This window comes from Nelumbo nucifera, chromosome 6, assembly GCF_055504915.1.
Source record: "Nelumbo nucifera cultivar China Antique chromosome 6, China Antique-T2T, whole genome shotgun sequence".
Classification (NCBI taxonomy): Eukaryota; Viridiplantae; Streptophyta; class Magnoliopsida; order Proteales; family Nelumbonaceae; genus Nelumbo; species Nelumbo nucifera.
This window is the reverse complement of record NC_142654.1, coordinates 19381368-19400047: the sequence shown is the minus strand read 5'-3', so window position 1 is coordinate 19400047 and position 18680 is coordinate 19381368. Positions and strand designations below refer to the sequence as shown.

The window sequence follows — 18680 nt, the reverse complement described above, 5'->3', positions numbered from 1 at the left end:
CGATCATTCTATTTGGATAAGGAGGTACAACTCGCAAAAAACTCATGCCAAGTAATGATATATTTAATTATTTAAATAAATGATAAATAGTTATTAATAATTAATAAAATAATTATTAGTCAATAATATAAATATATAATAACATCTATTAATTATTATAAATAATAAATAGATATAAACAAAGTCTATGCAATGCCTAGTTTATTATTATTATTATTATTATTAAAAAATCTAAACTTCTTATATTTCATGTATCAATGACCTTAAAAACCAATGCATAGCATATGATATGATGTGATATGTACTGATATATTGAAGTTTATGCATAATAAAGGCCTACAGAGCCTCTTTTGGCTTAATTTGAAAGGAGTATAAATATAAATATAAAGTTTTGCGTTCTACATATTTGTATTATTTTGTATGTATTTGCATAATACGTATTTGTATTTATACTCCTTCCAAATAGAACCTTTATGTTTTTTTTTTTTTTTCTCTTTTGAGGCATGTTAAAGTGTGAATCACTTGTAACACTAATGAGGCTTCTTGTTTTAATTCTAGACATGGAGGTATTTAGTATTGACACTGATTGAACTCTCAACGTTTATACTTGCCTTCGCATGAGCACCATGTATGTGTTTTCACTTTACCCAAACCTATATAATGTTTGGTTGGGCAAATTCAAGTATAAATGTTTATACAAGGAATTTTGTGCCAGCCACTTTTCACATTAATTATGTGAAAACCGCTTTTTAGAGAAAACACCTTTTTTGGATGTTTTCTCCCTTGGTTTGGGTGTACAAATGAGTTAAGTACAAATGTTGTCGCTTCAAGTATTTTATTTTACCTTCACTTATATTTTTTATAAAGATAAAAACAAACATTTATTTTAAATTTCCCCTATATAATTCTAAAAGACTAAGTTTCATCACTAAAAATAGGGAAAAAGAATGTAAACTCACATTCTTATTTTTTCTTGTCCATAAGTAATAAAATATTGAACTAAAAAATGGGATGTTTACTAGATTTGTAAATTTCCCCTATATTATTATAGGGGTCATCATTTGTAGTATGTGTAATAGAATGCTATTGTGAAGAAGTGCAGAAGGGCAAAAAAGTAAATGAAGAAGGAAAAGAAGCTTATTGGTTGAGAGTTGAGACGTGTTTGTAACACTATCATTAAAGTAAAATTTCGCATCCTAGATCAAGTCCAATGCTATACACAGGAAAACAAGCATTTTCCTCCAAGATTCAACAGACTTTTGAAGGTACTTAGTAACTGTGCACTCTGAATACGAATCAGCATGAACTGAACAATATTCCATTATATGCGAATAATGCAGAATAGACTACTGTGGAGATAATGCAAAGAGATGAGAGAGAGAAACTCTGAGTGTGTGACCCATTCTCATATGTCCATGGGTTTATATAGTCCATTGGCAGCTCGTAAGAAAGGACACAAGACAAAGAAAGGTGCAAGGAAGAGACACAAACAAAGAGATGCAATTTTTTTTAAAAGGCTGGATTTAAAAAAAAAAGAAAAAAAGGTTTTCCATTTAAATGTGAAAATAAATTGAAAGGTCTATATGAAGTTATAAGAAAATCAAATTAAAAAATAGTGATGTTATAAAAAGAAATGCATGTAACCCACACCCACATCCAAAGAAATGTGAGCAATCGACACCCACACCCTAACTTGACTTGATAAAACTCCCATTTGTGTTCCCATAAAGGAAAAATCAACTCTTAAAAAGCTCAAAAGACTTCTTGTAACTATCCAATGTGAAACTCTAGGGTGTAAAAGACTAAAGTTCTTTTAAAAGGTGTCCGGTGGAACCAAATTTTCATTTCAAAATTTTAGCTAAGAAATAGAAAGACAAAAATACCCTCAAAAAAACTTTTGAATCACAAAAATGTTGAAAACACACATCATTTCTAGCCAGGCCCAACCCGTCTTGGAAATTTCTGAGCTTAGGGCTAGGTTTTCTTTTTAGGTTCAGTGATAGAAGTGTAAATCGGGCCATGTTGGGCCAGCACAGCACAACTTGTATGCAGCCCACAGACTGTGCTTCCCTCCTTTGAGATAATTTGGGGGATTGACCCAGCATGGTCCACAGCTCGAGCCCATGCAGGCCTGTGCCATGTTGTGTTGTGCCACGAGTCTAGGCCAGGTGGGCTGCAGACCATGCCGGGTGGGGCTATGGGTTGAGCCTTGGGCTTGGGCCAAATTAGGCTAGAAAGGCCCAAATTTTTTTTGTTTTTTTTTATTTCTTTTTTTAAGTAAAAATAAAATACTTAACTTTCCTTTGGGTACAAGTTGAAAAAATAAATAAATAATCTAACAAAGAAATACAAAAAAAAAATACTTACCAAAATACAAAATGGGCAACAAATTGGAAAAAAAATAGGAATTTTATTTCATTTAAAATATAAAAAAAAACTACAAATTAAAAATAAAAAATATACATTGTTGAAAAAATAACAAATAATTTAAATAAAATTGAAAAAATCACTCCATCTCCTTGAGTTTAGTCATCTTCTTCATCAAGCGCAATAGTGTCATGCCCTCCTTTGTCTTGTAATTTATCCTCAATATCCAACAAATCTTTAAAGTATTGTTTCTTGTTTCTCATGGAAGAGCAAATATCTGCCTAAGTGGCCAATACCACCCTTGCTACTGAAAACTAAAGTTAATCCTACATTTTTGGCAAATTACTCTTTTTCCCTTCCTCTCAACCTCCTTTATTTTAAACAATGTTTTAAAAATTGACCTAGAACAATAACCTTTCTGGCACTAGTTTATGGGTCGATGGTTCGAATAGATGGTCTATTTTAACAAAAATAAAATAAAAATAATAATTAAAATAAAAAGCGGCCAAAAAAATGTTGAACATGTCAAATGGGTTGATAGTTCAACCACCCGGGTCAACAAGACGTTGACCAATTCAACAATATTTTGCTGGGGACCAGGTTTGGGGTAAAATGGAACCTGTTGCTTGGACGGTTCCTAGTCTGAACGATCTAACCTCTGGGTTAACGATAGTTCAAAAACATTGATTTTAAATATTTTCCAAATCAGGCTAGTGAACTTAATGTTGGGGAATTGGTTTCGGGAGGAGGATCCAGCCATTTTTTTAATTCTAAAAAAACAAAAATTAATTTAATTGCACTTACCCGAATTATCAGTTCAGAATCCCAACTTGATTTCAATCGTTGAAGCCTCAAAGCCTCCTCCTAAATTGTTAAGTGTATATGATAGTATGAGACTATATGAGAAATTGAGAATATGAGAATTGTTGAATTGGTGTGATGAGAATGGTGGAATATATGACTATTTATAGGAATTGAAAATAATTCAATTGCCTAAAATACCTTAAAAACTAACTTTTTTTTTAGTTGTTAGGAGGGTATTTTAGTCATTATAAAGTCATTTATCACTTTATCCAAATGCCCCCAAAGTCACAAATTAGTTGTTATATAGGATATAGCTATTGGAAGGGCATTGTTGTATTTTTCTTCCCCCCCTCAAAGCTAAAATACATAAATACCCCCCCTATTTAGTTGTTTATAGGCTTATAGTTATAGTTGTTGATTGAGGGGGTATTCTATAAAAAACCCCTAAAAAAGCTTAAACTAGCTGTTGGGGGTCCCCCAAGTGGGATTCACCTATTATTTTTCTCTAAAAAGAGGGAATTGAAAATATTTCAATTGCCCAAAATACCTTGAAAACTACCCGTTTTTCAGTTGTTGAGATGGTATTTTGGTCATTATAAAGTCATTTATCACTTTATCCAAATGCCCCCAAAGTCCCAAACTAATTGTTATATAGGATATAGCTATTGGAGGGGCATTATTGTCTTTTTCTTCCCCCTCAAAGCTAAAATACATAAATACCCCTCTCCCCTATATAGTTGTTTATAGGCTTATAGAGTTATAGTTATAGTTATAATTGTTAAATTGAGGGGGTATTCTGTAAAAAACCCCTAAAAAAGCTTAAACTAGCCATTGGGGGTCCCCCAAGTGAGACTCATCTATTATTTTTCTCTAAAAAGAGGATAATTCAAGTGGGACCCACTTGTAATTTTTGAGTCTTTTGAGTTTAACAATGCTACATCAACATTTCCTATTTTATTGATTATTTAACAGATTATAAACAGTGTCACTAACACCATGCGTTATCTACCTACAATTGGCCTTTTTCTGAAATCTAAATTGACCCTTTCAAGTTTCAATTATACAATGGCAAAAATGGCCTTTTCAAAAAGTATAGGTGTTGTCAGAGCCAAAAATACTTATGTTAGCTTATTTATACGTATGTTTTCTTCAAATTTTGGGAGAAATATTGCACACTCAGTAATATTTTATGTAGAGTGTTGGGCAATTAGAAACAATTATACCCACAAATTGTTAATCAATGAGAAGTTGAGATGGATCAATGCCAAGTTAAGAAGAAAGGGCACGGGTACATTCATGGGACTTCATAATAAAATTAATGGCAAAGTCCAGTGTAGAGATGTTATCATTGAGATTATAACAGCCAAAATAGCTCCCTGCATCAAAACGATGCGATTAAGTCTAGAGGTTTTATCATTGAGATTATAACAGCCAAAATAGCTCCCTGCATCAAAACGATGCGATTATTTGATGATTGCAGTTGCTTTGCACGATCATCAGGACCTCAGCAACTAGATCTCTTGTTCTCCCATGGTGGAGGCCACTGGATACAAATGTGATAAAACCAAATTTTGATGGTTGCAGCAGGTGCGATGTATGCCCATCTGGCAAAAGTGGGGATCTATAAAGACCACAATGGGTGATCATTGGTTTATTTTTCAGGACCCATAGGTCATGGAAATTTAACAAGGAGAAGTTTGTAGCAGAGCAACAAGATTTTTTTCTTTAGAAAGAGCATGCCTGTCAAGTAAAGTCAAGGAAATAGTCACTAATGGTTGTGGGATGGCCGGACTGTTCAGACCAGGAACAATTCAGGCAACCGGTTCCATTTTACCTCAAATCTGGTCCCAACCAAAAACCGTTGAATTGGACACCTGTTGGCCTAAGCAGCATGGTTTTCAAAACTGGACCAGACCAGACGGTCGGACCAGAAAAACCGAGAACCGGTGACCAGTTCCGTTTTCCCCCAAAACCGTTGATTTTGATCAGCAAACCGCTGAACCAGCTAGTTAACCATTCGAACTATTCAAACGGTTTTGACCGTTTTTTAAATTTTTAATTTTTTTAATTTCATTTATTTTTTTGACAGAACGGGCCAATCGTTTGGGTCGAACGATCGGACTGTTTGAACTGGTAACCGGACCCCTGACCGGTTCGGTCACCAGTTCTGTTTTAAAAACCATGCTAGGCAGTTGAACCATCAACCCATTCAATATTTTATGGCCAATTTTATTTTAATTATTTTTTTAATTTTCAATTTTTTTTTGTTAGAATGGGCCATCCATTCAAACTAGACAATCGAACCATTGACCTAGAAACCGGTGGCAAAAACAGTTCCAATTCCAAGTCGGTTTTTAAAGCATTGGTGGTAGCAATCGGCCTAAGCTGAAAGATGCTTGTCATCTTTATAAATAACTTATTCTTTTAATTAGGGGTGTTCACGGGTTGGTTTGAGTTATTTTCTTCAACCGACCCAACCTAACCAGTTTACTTATTGACTAAACCAAAACCAACCGACCCTAAAGCAAAACCAACCCAAACATGAAGGGTCGATTTATCGGTTTAGTCGGTTTTTATATATATATATATATATATATATATATATATATATATATATATATATTAAACTGAAATATCTATATCTAAATATCTATTTATATTTAAGTTTATTTCTTTTTAGTTTTTATGCAAAACCAAAATATATATTTAAATCAATTAATTTTTTTATGCAAAACTGAATTTTTTTTGTCTCTCTCTCTCTCTCTCTATATATATATATAATTGAATTAAATATTGTACCATTATATTATATTTGTATTGGTTTTGTGTTTTTAGTTTTTATCATAAATAACCATTTTTTTTTTCATTATTAAAACAAAACACAAATAAAATACATCAACATTTAACATATAGGGTAGGGACTAATTAATAATTACTTAAACCTACAGGATCGGTTTAGTTCGATTTCGATTTATTTTCTCACACAAACCGAAACTAACCGGGTGGTTTTGAAAAATCGACCAACTCAGATTGGATCAAGCCAATTTGGTCGGTTTGACATTTAATGTGGACAAAGCTCCGGTTAACAATTAAACAAGCCTCCCTTAGATATCTCCAAATTACAGCACATGGAAAGAAAGATAAAATTGCAATATGTATTCTGCAATGAATGTGCAATTCATAGATATTTTCTAATTAAAAATGTTAAGATCAAAAAGTTATATACAGTTAGTCTAATTGATTTCTAGCACAAGGTAGACAGTAAGATTATCCACCATTTCGAATTTATGAATTCACAACCAATCTATGAAATAGAGAGGTTTTTCTCCATCCATCCCAAGTCCCAGTTGCTACAGCACCAGCCCTGACGTTTTCTGAACTGCAAAACAAAAATACAAAATTAAGAAAGGGGGAAGGCAACACAAAGCAACAGATATATCCATAAGATCTTCATCTTCAAGGAAAAGAAAGAAGAGGTACAGATAGAGGGAGCATTAAAAAATAAAAATCGATTACATCCATAAACCCAATTCAAATAGATCAAAATCTTGGCTAGCAGACATTTTAACCAGTAACTGAAGTTTCTTCTGAAGTTGGATATGTTACCCACACTACCCACAATATACTACAGCCACACATTGGGAACATGACTTGTATGTTGGACTCTAGATCAGTTACCTAAGTTACTCAATACCCACCCTTCCCACAAGACATTACAGCCGTACGTTGAGAACATCTCCCCATGAATGGCAACATACAAGTATGGGCTGTTCCCGATGTGTAGCTGCACTGTCTTATGGGTAGGTCAAAGATCTGAGCTTGTCGTTCATGGGGAGACATTCCCAATGCATGGCAGCAGTGTCCTGTGTTTAGACATGAGGATAGCATTTCCAGACTCACTACCTCCAATGTGTCTTTACTTGCAAACCACATCCAAAGAAGCTAAGATTTTTCTTTTTTTTCTTACTCTTCTTTTCTTGAAAAGTAGAAGAATGAAGTCCCAAATTGCAGGTGCAGATTCAAATAAAAAAATCAGTTAAATAGCAATTAAATTATTGCTCTTAATTAGTAGAATCACAAACCAATAGTATCACTGAATTAACCATGAATGAAGGAGATGAAAGAGTTTTCTTTTCTCCATTTTCCCTTCAATACACAAAGCATTATATCATTGAGTTTGTTCACTTTGTATAATGCCATCCACAATGGAAAAGGCAATGAGCCAGCACTTTCAGGCAGATTTTTCAGCTTCCTCACAGGCAAGGATTCTAGTATATATGGGCCAAAACCACAAAACGAATATTTAGAAGGGAGAATAACATCAGAACAAAATAATGGACCATTGGGCTCTTTTTTCTTTCTTTAAAACTGCAAGCATTATCACAAGGTACAATTTTAGTTGAGTTAAGTGAAAATTAAAAAAATTATATTAACAGGAGAAATTTAGATGTTCATTGAATGTGACACTGCAAAGATGTATAGATTTATCCATCTTCATACTCGAGGTAGATTAGCAAAATCCATCATCACTTGTTATCCATAATTCAACATGTCTTAGAGTAGCATTTGAAAGGAAAGGGTGCAATTCTATAAAGCACTGCCTCCTTTGCAGTCATTTTGGGCCAGTGGAAAGCAGCAGGGGGATATTTGAGGCGAAATCAAAAGACCTATACATAAAATATGTAGATACATGCTCATATATTGTTGACTAGTTGCTGGTTTTGCAAGAGTTTCAAGGACATAGAGGCAGAGGGATGAAATTTGAGGAGTTGGTGTAATACTTTTCTCTTGTTTGACTTCATTGTTTTGAGGATGTATATGCAATCTCTTTCAGATGGATATTTTTCATATATCATGTAATACTGATATTTTACATGAAGTTACTCATTACCTATGAAAAAGAAGAGCTATCAGGACATCTCAAAACTAATGGGTTCAGCTGTGAAGTATTATTGTTGCTTCCCAACCCACAATCTCCAAGTACATTAATCTCTAAACATGGTCAGGTTAGTGGAGGCAAATCCAAGAGGCATCATCCTTGTTGTTTCATCCTATATCAGTAAAACGCATGTGTTATTTTTTGTTTCAATATTTATTCTTGGAACTGCTAATTCCTCCTAGATACGGGCTCCAACATTTTCTTCATTTGATAATAACCCTAGTTCAGGACCATTAGAGCCATACTACTGGATTTCATGACGTGATATCCAGCAGCCACCCATTTGATTTGAATCTCCAACTACAGATATTAACACCAAACAGAGGTATGGAGGTACATCCAGACAGGTCCTTGTGAATAGAAAAAAAAAAGTTCAAAGAAAAACCTAGAAAGGAATTTTGTATTTTTACCTGTGCTTTCTTCTTTCAACTCTCTAAGGTGGCCTGTCAATTTCATCATTAACGTTAAGCAAAAGTAGTTAAATGAGGACCCAAAATACCAAAATAACACATCTAAGTATTCCATTAAATCCTGGAACACTGTGAAGACAAACCTTGTTGTATGTTGGATAATACAAAACCACCTTTCCAGAAGCATTCTTGACAAAGTTCACACCATCCTTCACAAACCATGCTAGTTCAAATTATTTAAAACCCCTACAAAATGTTTGCCATGGGAAAGAGAACTACATCAGCCAACTCTTTTTGAGACTTTGAGTTCTACTATGGGTTTGGAGGCGTTTTGGCATGCATTGAGTTTGTTCTATATGCTCGTTTTGTGTCATTTTTCTATTTTTGCCAGTTTTGTGTTTGGTTGCAGTATTAAAGCCCATTGTTTAAATAAAACCTCAGGATTATCAATTGAAATAAAAACGAAACAATTATTAAAAAAACCCAAGGAATTTAGGAAGGAAAAAAGATTATCTAATCTTAGAAGCTCGATTTGTCTCTAAAGAGGAAAAAATCCAACCAAGACAAAACAATCTAAGTACCACACTATAAACAAAATGAATTAAGGGTCATGGAGAGTAGGATTGAAATTGGAGTAATTGCAAACAGAAGGTGGAATTGGTTGAAAGGGAAAGAGTTTTTATAAGATAGTACAATCATGATTTCTCTGTAGAATGCTTATCGAATCAACAACCAGGTCCCAGATGGCTTCATTCAAATAACCAAATAGCCAAACCCCTGTTGGCATTTATCCTAGATTATCACCAACTGAGGTTTGCAAGCATATTTAACTAGACCCTGCGCGCAACACAGAATGAAGTAAAACAAAGAAAAATTTATTTTACCTGAACTTCCTTCTTTCATTTTCTCTCTTGGGTTGCCTATCCACTCTACTGTTAGCCTTGAGAGAAAGCGGCGAGACGAGGGTCCGAATATAACTAAGTATTCTTTTAAATTCCCGACCCCGAGCATTTGTAAGCGGAAGAACTCTGTCGCGTATTGGATGATACAGAACCACCTCCCCAGAAGCATTTTTGAGAAAAATCTCCCCATCCCTCACAAACCATGCTGGTTCATACGATTCAAAACCCCTAGCTATTGCTCGCCATTGGAAGGAAAACTGTCTAACCCAAGACTCTTTCGTCCCATAATCTTCCATTATCCAAATGTCAATCCTTTCTTCATGAACAGAATGAAATGCAGAAAGGCATCTTCTCAACAACCCCAGTTTAGGGCAATCTTTATCACCCTCTCCCATGTCGGGACACGGGACCTCCCAGAAAGCCTCGTCCTCGAGATCGAAACAAACAATGAAGCTGTTCAAACGTACCTGAAATAGGGGAATCGCCGCCCAGTGAATACCTCCATGCAAAAGCAGTCCACCGGAACGACAGTCAATTTGGAAAGAGACGTCTTCCCCGATCTTTCTCCACGAATTAGTTCCGAGTATGTGCATCAGAACCATGGATCGACCGTTGCCAGGGCTTCCTGAAGTATCAAGAGTATAAATAACTTTTAAGACTTTGTATTCATCCAGGGCGGAGGTGTAACCGAATGCCGAAACATCGTTGATTAAGTGGGATGAAGGAGGAAACTCAATAAGGGCTTCCGGCAACTTCATGTAATCTCCGGTAGATGGGTTCCATACAAACAAGTCTGGTAGGGTGTCATCGAATGTCTTGTTGGCCAAGCATACCAACTCATTACAGGAACCCGCTACCCATGGCCATCTGACAGAATCCTGAAACGGCAAATCAAATTTTCTCGACGACCCATCATTCGTTGCTGTCTCAGAACTATTATCTACGTGATATACAGTGTCGGCAGAGACGACGATGAAATTAGAGGACCCGTCGTCGTCGGGGGCGGTGATGTTTTCTAGTACTCGGTTCAGATGTTGTTTGATGAATCGTGGGTCGCTGATTAAGGCGAACCATGATTTACAGACGCACTAAAATCGCAATAGCGACTTCACGGGAAGTCTACAGAGAATGTCGAAGATGACTTCCTCAGGGAGGCTCCTCGAGGACCTCGAGGACATGGTGACTGTCGGGTTAGGACTTAACGCGATCGATCTTCGCAGCCTTCGTTATATATATGCATGCACCCCATCCATCGAGTCTACGAACCATGTTCAAATGGTCCAAAACCGTTAACCGAAGTGAACTATAACAAAAATGCTCTTCAGCCTTCACTTCTCGAACAAAAATCAGATATGTCGCCTCTAGCTTTAGAAAATGGAGAGAAGGATGTGTTAGCAACCCAAGGAGGGGGACATCAAGCTCTGGTAAAGGTTCCTGTTGTTCTGTATATGACCGAGAAAAGCTCAGATTATCGAGATAATTGCTCGGCGAATGCAAAACCGCGACTCATGTGCACATGTTCACCGTCCAACCATGATGGTTCCTTCCGGTATAAGTTGGCAGTAGCTGGGGAGAAGATGAGAAGGCGTCACCGGTTCACCGCCGTGTTGACAAAGAGATTCCGAGTGTTGGGTTTTCCTGGTGATGATGTGGGACTCACAAATAATAAACATAAAATGAAATAAAGTGGAATGAACAAAAAGGGGAAATCAACTAAAAAGGCCTTTTTTTATTTTTTGCCTTGAATTGGGAGATAGTAGAGAGGAAATCACCCTCTACTCTCTCAACTTTAACAGAGCTCTTTAGGAGATAATAGAGAACAAAAAGGGGTTTTTGAGAAGAATGGTTTGAAAGAAAAAGGGGATTTATAAGGGTTGAAATCAAGAAGACAAATCCATTTTCAACATTTTTTCTTGTTTCTATTACTGTGTTTTCATCTTTAGTGAGAGATTTCCTATTTGCTATTTTATTTTATTGGAACGCAAGAACTTTCTTGATGTTTATCTAGTTGTCACTAGATAGAAAAATATTGTATCCCAATTTTATTGCTGATAGTGGATGATTTGGATTTCAGTCTCATGGTTTTTACCCTCAAATTGAGGGGTTTTCCACATTAAAACTTGGTGTCTACTATTACTTGCTCTATTTTTGGTCATTCATTTTCATTACTACATACTTGTCATTTATTGGCTAAGATATCCTTGATTTGTACAAAGAAAAATTATAGGGATTATTTCCAACACTGAGAAGGGCATTAGCGCCTCTAGTTCGTTAATCTAGTCAACCGCGCTGTTTGAACTTCCAACCAACAGATGATATCCAATTTTTAAGATTTTGTTTGTTCAAATGTTTGTACTTGAACTTGACGGTACAAATATATTTTTAAATTTTAATTTGTATGATATATACATACAAGAAAAGCATCCATTTATGAACTAATAAATCTTGTTTGTTGTTTTTTGTATGAAGATTTAACGTGCGCGATCTACTTGCTTCTAGCTGGAGGGCAGCTCGGATGTCGATTACTTAGCTGGCCGATCAAACTGCAAGGAGAGAAAGGTTTAGAGGACCCGGGGTGGCTTACTCGGTGTGTGTACTCCGATGCTTAAGTTAATACTCTTGTTGAGCAAGCGAGATGCTTGAATGCTAAAATGATAGTAAGCAGTAAATCGTGCGCACCTTGTGTCGCTGGGGTTGGTGCTCTTATATAGGTGAGCTGCCGTGGATCTCATGAAACACCACCAAGATCTTCGGCCCATCCTGTTAGGAGTTCGTTCCGCACCAAGAAGTGGACTTCGTGCTAGCCAATAAGGCTTATCGAGTCCATCCGATCTGTGCGGGATAAGGATAAGACCTATAAACGTGCGGCGTGATCCCAAAGAGCTCAGAGACAGATGGCTCGCTTCTAGAAGTTGGCTACGTGTCACTTCAATAGGTTGGGTTGTCACGAGCTGCTCAGACCTCAGTCCTGGTCGAGGTTACTGAGGTACCTAAGGTGATCTGCCTTGCTGAGGTAGCAGGCAGTGCCGAGTTGATGTCCAAGTAGTAGATCGCTTCCACATGTCCGTGCATGAATAGGTCGGGCCAAATCACCCCTCATCAAGATTCATTGAAGTGTGTTACCGAAAATCGCCGAAGCAGTAATGTATTGATATTTGGATGCTTGTGTGTTAAGGAAGTTGATTTTTGCTCCTTGAAGTTGAACCTTTTATTTGGGTTTATCAATGTTTAGCAATTTTGCAATTATTATTTGTTCTCTCTTCATTTGTCCTGTTTCCGTGTTTTGGAGAAGTTCGTCGAGCTTATGCGTTTTGGGTTCGTAGTATTGATCATGGAGCACAAACCAGCGGGGGCGCCAACTTTTGCCGTCATTCACACACCTGAAAAGAATATTAGAGATTCCATTTCCGACGTTTATCTTAACCTCCCAGTGATCCCCCATCAATAGTTGAGCCTCATTCATTGATGGCAGCCTGGACGATAGGTCATTCATCGAAGGCACAACTCGTTGTTTCATCCGGCAATGATCAAAATTGTTTGTCCCACAGTTGTGGTTCATATCGTTGTTGTGAACGCCATTGTCGTAGTTGTAGTTGTTATTGTCATTGAGGTTGATAGAGGATGTCTGAGGATACGCATCACGACTGCCAATAACCAAGTGGGATCTCACCGTCATGGGAGGTGGATGCCGAGATATGTCAAGCATATCCTTTAACTGAGAGGAAGTTGCTGCTTGGCTCCGCTCGGAGACGGTAGAGATGCAGTAGAAAAGATGCATGAAGCTGGATCAAACCATATATCATTCCAAAGAACGAAATCAGCGTGAGTCAAAAGTTTTCAACCGGTTTAGTTTCAAGCAGTAGACAATGAATAGTGTCTTATTTTGAAGGGTAGTTTTGATATTTTCAAAAATTTTAAATTAGACATGTTATAACTGACCGTCAGTAGTAGGGACCAATTTGACATTTTTTGAAAGTTTAGGTAAAAAGTTCAGGAACTAACTTGAAACCATTCTCAAAGTTCAGGGTATTAAAATGAAAATTTTCCTTTTTTTATCCTTTTTTTCTATTTTTGAGTTCTTTAAATCTAGATAATCCCACGTAATGAGCAAGCTAGTTGAGCAATAAATACTCTTGAAGAGAGAAAGCTTTTTGTTTTCCCATTAATAACTTTATTGCATTAGCTTTTTTTTTTTATAGTGGATTTTTTTAGTTAGAAAAAATTGTACATGATTGTGGGTAGTAAAGTAATATGCTAGAGTGATTTTACCCTTACAAGCAAAGTAAGCAAAAAGATGGGTCATTGGATTTAGCTGTCTATTTACATGAATAAGCGAAAAGGATTGAAAACTAACAGCCTTTGGATATGAGCCTAGTGCATCTATTCTACCCATGAACTTGGTCTGGTATGAATTGTGAAAAGATTAATAAGGTTTTGACAATCAGAATATATCATTATATCAACTAAGTTGGTTGTTGAAGTTGCTTCTAGAACACTAACTAAAGCACGAAGCTTTGCATCATAACCTTCTATAGCCCAACAACTTCTTCCTTCAGCTATTGTGAGGTTTTTACGGGTGTCTTGAAGAATGAAAGCCTGTCTTGCAGCGCCTGCTTTTGGATCAAATGAGCCATCTATGTGAAAAGAAGAACAATCCCCTACATCCATCATGTTAATGAGTTGTGTTTGTATACCCTTGCCAATAGATTGTTGTCACTGGAGAAGTAGTATTTAGCTTTGCTTATTATATCAGAAGGCATCATCTCAACCCCATCAAATATTTTCTCGTTGCATGCCTGCCATACGAGGTATACCGTCACACAAAATTTCCCAAAGTAAGAAGAGATTTCTTGCTTGGTCATTTGAAGTTGCAAAGAATTAAGTCATTCTTCAATTAAGAGTTGCAAAGGTTGAGTCACCATTGTGTCCGAGTTAGTCCCAATCTGTTCTTCATACCAAACAGCCCTAGCATAAGAGAATGTGAAGAAGAGATGATGAAAGGTTTCTTGTTGCTGTAAACAAAAACAACAAATTTGATCATGTGGAGATAGCCATTTAGCACACTTGTCCTTTGTTAATACACCATCCCGTAATGCTTTCCAAACAAAAACTTGGCATCTACAAGGGATCTTAACCTTCCAAAGCAGATTCCAATTGAAGTGAGGGGCTGAAGGGGAAGGCAATAATGAGAGAAAACTTTTATATGCAGACTTAACTGTATAAACCCCAAAATTGGTTCTTTTCCAAATCATTTAATCCCTTACTAGATCTGTATGAGATTTTATTTGTGTGATGTGACTCATTGTAGCCTCATCAAAGAATTGTTGCAGCACTCTTAGATCCCATTACCTTCCCCACTTAGAAGGTCTGCTACCTTTGGCTTCAAGGTATGTGACTCACATGTAGGACTTGGTAGCAGTATTCCACTTGGAATAGTTGGTAACCAAGGATCACCAAAAGTTGATATAGATGAGCCATCCTATACAATCCATAGTAAATTTGGCTTTAAATCACCTAATAAACTATGGGCTTGTTTCCACCATTTAAAGCTTTGTTGCCCTTTCTTTGCCATCAAGGGATTACATTTAGCAAAATATTTTTTCTTAATTAGTTGGCACCATAGATTGCTCTGTTGAGTAAAAAACCTTCATATCTGTTTGTTGAACATGGCTTCATTCATTTGTAGGCTCTTCCTGAATCCTAGTCCTCCAGCTGCTTTAGGAAGACATAATTTTTGCCATGAGATAGTGTGTTTAACACTATGTGATTCAGCTTGCCACCAAAAGTCCCTTGTGAGTTTGCCATATTGGGTATGAAATGTATTAGGAAGAATCATAGATTTCATTGCGTAATTTGGAATGGATTGTATGACTGACTTCACTAATGTGGTTCTTCCTGCTTGAGAGAGTAGCTTTGAGCTCCATAAATTAATTCTAGAGTGTACGCGGTTCAGCAATTCTTTGTTAGAAAACTGATTTCTAGAATTTATTTCCACTCTAGAACCTAGGTATTTAGTGCCCCACATGATACTCATCTTGAGAACTTTGGCGAAGAACTTTTGATGCTGACGAGGTACGTTTCTGCTAAACATCAAACTTGATTTCCCATAATTGATTCTCTGTCCTGATATCTTCTCAAAGTTATAAAGTATTTATCTAAGGGCCTTGTTTTGCAGTAAATCAGCCTTACAGAAAAAGTATACAGTCATCAACAAAGAAGAGATGTGTGATAGGTGTGCCAACACAACATAATTTGATACCTTCTATGAGACCTGAACTGGCTGCACTGTTTAGTAATTGGGTGAGGAACTCCATGCCAATAATAAATAAATAAGGTGAGAGTGGGTCTCCTTGATGAAGGCCTCTTTTGAGATGAAAGTGGCCATGGGCTTCTCCTAATTTGATGGAAAAAGAGGGAGTGAAGATGCACTGATATATTAGATTGCACCATTTATTGGGAAAATTCATTTTATGAAGAGTCTCTTGTAAAAACTCCCACCCCATTCTATCAAATGCTTTTCACATGTCAAGTTTGAGGACTATGCATCACTTACCTTTTTTATGAGCCTTCATCATGTGTGTAACTTCCCTTACTAAAACAATGTTATTGACAATTTGCCTCTCCTTTAAAAAACTTGACTGAAATGGCAAAATAATCTCTTGCAACACAGGTTGTAATCTCATGACTAGGGGTGTTTACATTAAATGTCAAACCGACCAAACCGGCCCGACCCAACTCAAGTTGGTCAATTTTTCAAAACCACTTGTTGGTTTCAGTTTGTATGAGAAAATAAACCGACAACTCGACTCGATTTCGGTTTTCATATATGAAAACCGAAACTAAACCGAACCAAACCGATCCCATATGTTTAAGTAATTATTAATTAATCCCTACCCTATATGTTAAATGTTGATACATTTTATTTGTGTTTTGTTTGAACTTTGAAAAAAATGGTTATTTACAATAAAAATTAAAAACATAAAGCCAATACAAATATAATACAATGGTACAATATTTAATTCAGTTTTGTATAAATTTAAATATATATTGACAAAAAATCAGTGTTGCACAACAAATTAATTGATTTAAATATATATTTTGATTTTGCATAAAAACTAAAAAGAAATAAACTTAAATATAAATAGATATTTTAGTTTAAAATATATATATATATATATATATATATATATATATATATATATATATAAGCCGACTAAACCGATAAACCAGCCCTTCATGTTTGGGTCGGTTTTACTTCAGGGTCGATTGGTTTCAATTTAGTCAATAATTAAATGGACTAAATCGGGTCAGTTGAAGAAAATGACTCAAACCAACCCATGAACACCCTACTCATGACTAGCCATTTGGAGATGATCTTGTAGAGCACGTTGCAAAGGCTAATCCCCCTTCCCATAAGCCCCCAACCCTGGTGCTAATCCATACAAAGAACAAACCTTGGTACTAGCAACATTTGATCCTAGGTCACTACAAGTTTACAACGAATTAGAGGAAAAGATTTTTATCGACAAGAGATTTAGAGGCAAGATATTGCTTGTTTTTACCAAAAAAAACAAAATATTATAGAGGCAAGATGAGTAAATGGATAGATTTTACCCTAATCAAATGAAACCAATTTCTGAATTGGCCTTGAACCAACCGTGTCCAATTTATTATTAGGTAGGGTCTGGTTGTAGATTCTTGAAACCGATCCCAACTATGATGGTTTCAAATTTTAGAACTGGATAAGGATTTACCATACCTAAATCGATCAAAGAGCTGACCTTGATTAGCTTTAGTGGAACCAACTTCAGAGCCAAATTTAGCTCAAAATACCCATACCTATCTTTGGTTCATGGACATGGTTCAAAGTATTGATAATATATAGGATGTATTAGATATCATTTTTTATTACTTTTGAAGGGCTACACTGTGGGGGTAGCCCATTCCCCAATCCAGTTGTAGGCAGGATTCGACCCCAAGTCTCCATTATAACCAGCAAGAGACCTTATGAACCAGCTGGTTGGCACCTCGCAAAAATGTATTAGGCAATATCATATTGGATTTTAGGGTAAATGCCCCGACCTTTTACACTATACAAGGGGGAGGGAGAGGGGAAGTGTTGTTTTGCAAGGATGTAAATTCCACGGAAAATGCATTTTTACTCGTCATAGGTGGATAAATCATCGAACTAAAATGCACTCAATAGCACAAAGGAATTGGGGCGCTTTTGAGAAATTGTCTCACTTATTCAAGTAGCAGCATTTTTTTGGCACACAAAAACAGCTTCATTGAGAAGCTAAATGTCGTAAATCTTTCCACGGATAAACTCATCTACCCGAGTAAATTGTAAAAGGGATAAGTGGATTGCAATCCACCTCAAAAATCTGAATTTGCAGCCCCCTCCTAATCTACTAGTAACCCCCCCCCCCCTCCCTATAAACCACATCCTGCCCATAAACTTGGTATCAATTCATAGGCAGATTCAGTCCACCCCTAAAAATCTTAGCTCCATCCTAGGCATGGACTGAACTAAAAAACCCCATTGTAAAAATGTTTTCGAGAAAAGAACAGGGCCTAAATCGAGTTAAGGCCATTTAGTAGCCACTTTCACTTATTAGGCATATCGATACTTTATCCTTGTAGCTGCAGGAATTTGATGATCTAGTCAGTAGTCCTCCAAATGAGAAAACCATTTTTTTATCAGGAGCAAACCAATTTTTTTGAGATTGATGTTAACCAAATCTCTTTATTAGCTAAAAAAAAAATTAAGGTAAAATATAAAAACCTTTCCTGAGTTTTCTGACAATCTTATAACTCCCCCATGTTTTGATTTTAACAGAATCCTCCCCTATAGTTTTGAAAAAAGCTATAAATACCTCCCTTCCATTAAAATTCCGTTAACTTAAAAGAGGAATTTACTAAAATACCCTTAAATACTACCAAGTCATCCTCCTCTTTTATGGGATTATCCTTCTACGTCAAATTCAACAAGAACAGAGCAAGCTTCTCTTTGAAACAAAAACATCTCCACAAATTCATTGGCAACATTCCCGTAGGTTTCAGCAAGATTTTAACAGACAGTTGATAATCTTAATTTAGATTCCATGTTTGGTTTCTCTAGTTTATCAAGATTTTTGCTCTTGGGGATCAATCCGTATGAAAGGCAATGTCTTTGACTTTGTTCATGTTAAATTTAATAAAACAATCCTGGTCAAATTGAGAGAAATAGGTTGGCGCTTAATACTTAATAGAACCTTG

At 36.2% G+C, this 18680-nt stretch overlaps 1 pseudogene across 1 annotated transcript; it reads right to left on the bottom strand.

Moving 5' to 3' along the window:
• Nucleotides 1-6302: 6302 nt before the first annotated feature.
• Nucleotides 6303-11180, bottom strand: LOC104591262 (F-box protein At3g07870-like; annotated as a pseudogene). Its single transcript, XR_016077238.1, has 2 exons — nt 9405-11180; nt 6303-6550 (listed from the first exon to the last, which is right to left on the bottom strand). The product of XR_016077238.1 is annotated as an F-box protein At3g07870-like (transcript).
• Between the last annotated feature and the right edge of the window lie 7500 nt (nt 11181-18680).